Below are 2,464 nucleotides of genomic sequence, written 5' to 3'. Positions count from 1 at the left end.
GCAGTTTGCCGACCACTGCTTAGACTATAAGAATCTGGAAGGTAGGGATCTTACTCATTTTTATATCTTCACCATCTAGCAATGATCTTGGCACACAGTAAGCACCCCATCAATATTTTTAAGAATGAAGAATGAATGCTGATGTGCAACTCAGAGAATGTACAGGTTGAGAATCTACTGGAAATATCTATGAATATAGATGTTTTATAGGGACAGGAAAGGGATAATCAATTCAAATGTACTGTTAGCTATCTAAATTAAAAAATAAACTTGAAGGAAGAATAAAATACCTTAATTAGAAAAGTGAGCTGTTATGAAAAAATGGCAAGTGACCCATTCTCAGGCCATTTCTAGACCTCATATTCATCATTTGCATTTCTCTAAACTCTGGTTCAGATTTTCTTTTTCATTCAAGCAATGGTCCCATTTATGTTGAATTTATCTAAAACGCATACAGAATCACAATGGCAAGATAAATGCGACATAGATTGCCCCTACACATTTCCCTAACTCAGTGGTTGGCAAACTCATTAGTCAACAGAGCCAAATATCAACAGTACAACGATTGAAATTTCTTTTGAGAGCCAAATTTTTTAAACTTAAACTATATAGATAGGTACATTGTTATTAACTTAATTAGGGTACTCCTAAGCTGGCCTTTGCTAAAAACGTCCTCAATCTGATTGAGTTACGTTCGCTGAGGTCGACCCCTTCCAACTCTCCCATCCACACTCGTCTTGTATACTTGTTTCGTCTATCTCCTTTCGTTCATCCTCTCTATATGTCCAAACCATCTCAACATATCTTTCTCAATCCTCAACACTACATCTTCTTTCACTCCACAACGTTCCCTGTACGTGCGCGCCCGCAAGTGGGATTTTGTGGAAGAGCCATACTCAAGGGGCCAAAGAGCCGCATGTGGCTCGCGAGCCGCGGTTTGCCAACCACTGCCCTAACTTAAGTCATTGCCCCTCCACCTTCAAATTGTTGCCACATCCACAAGCACATTATTACTACATCCAAATGGTTTTTGTTAAGTTAACACACAATTTTTAACTCAAATATCAACTTAAGATTTTTCTATGCCATACAAATTAATGAAATCAAAGATTTGATTCCTAATTGTACATTTTTCGTACACATTAAAGCAAATATTTAACTATGAAAGTAAAAATATGTTTATTTGTGAACCAGTTAGAATTTACCAAGTAAGTAAACCAGGTGCAACTCGGCTCTACCTGTATAACCCACCTACAAACCATCCCTGCTGTGGGGCCATTCCTCTTTCCAGTAAGGACTCTGCACCTGATGTGTGCCCTTATCTCAGCTCTGAATTTACTTGGTGTTAAGTGTCCAAATAATTTTGATTTTTAGCTTTAATACCCAATTTCTTTTGTAATAAGCAAGGAATGAGAAACTTCATAAGAAGGTAGTATACCTTCATCATCATAACAGCATCCTGAAGCTTACATTTAATTCCAAAACTATTTATTAAAGTTGCTAAAAAGTTTTTTCTTGCAAAAATATTTCAACAGTAGTAGTGGAAATTTCAAAAAAGAAAAGCTGAATTACCCATAATATCACCATAATGGTCTTTTTAAAGGAGCCTTTGCTAGCATGGGTGGGGGTCTGGACCACATTTGTTTTCTGTAATGTTTCTCTGTATATATTCTCAAGACAAACATAAAGAGTAACAATCAAGATAATAAGGTTGATTTCCTAAGATTCAAGCTGAAATCTTGTAAACACATTTAAATAAAGATATTTAACCTAAGAAAAACTGACAGTTTATCGTTATTTAGAAATAAAAAATCTACCTTTGACTAATAGTTATTCTAAATTACCCTATGTCAAATTACCATATGACAAATGAGGTTTCAGCAGCCATTAAATTCAATACACAGAATATACAAAATCCTTTGGAGACCTCTTGTGGTAAAAGTTAAGAATACACACACACACATACACAGTATGTACTTTAAAATGTATATTCTATAATTCCAAGCCATTCTGCTTCCTTTTATCGCATAGCTTTATTATTTCTTCAGTATTAGTAAAATATCAACCAATGACTGAAAGAAATTGTTCCATTTTTACCTTCAGGTTTACAGCAGCAGAAAAAGATTCTGAGACAAAAGAATCTTCCTATCATTATTTAAAACAGACAAGAAGATACCACCAAAACCAAAACAACTTTTTCAAAAAGTCAATGCTATATTGTTTACCGGTTATGGAACAGAATGTTGGCAAGGTATGTTGGTCATACCTACTATTAAAAGCATTCCTAGGGGAAACCAAGATGGCGGCATAGGTAAACACCGGAAATTGCTGCCTCGCACAACCACTTCAAAAATACAACTAAAAGACAAAACGGACATCATCCAGAACCACAGGAAGGCTGGCTGAGTGGAAATTCTACAACTAGAAGGGAAGAGAAAAGCACACTGAGACTCAGAGGAGGTGC

General features: G+C 35.8%; 1 protein-coding gene and 1 pseudogene across 1 annotated transcript in view; one reads left to right on the top strand and one right to left on the bottom strand.

Annotated features, from left to right (window-relative positions):
- Positions 1–2,464, bottom strand: part of MSH3 (mutS homolog 3) — a 127,301-nt gene that overhangs the window by 96,120 nt on the left and 28,717 nt on the right. The window lies entirely within an intron of this gene.
- Positions 2,231–2,464, top strand: part of LOC102257647 — a 3,732-nt pseudogene continuing 3,498 nt past the window's right edge.

Source organism: Myotis brandtii, unplaced genomic scaffold (assembly GCF_000412655.1).
Source record: "Myotis brandtii unplaced genomic scaffold, ASM41265v1 scaffold115, whole genome shotgun sequence".
NCBI classification, from domain to species: Eukaryota; Metazoa; Chordata; class Mammalia; order Chiroptera; family Vespertilionidae; genus Myotis; species Myotis brandtii.
The sequence above is the reverse complement of the archived record's forward strand: the minus strand, read 5'-3'. Positions and strand labels throughout refer to the sequence as shown.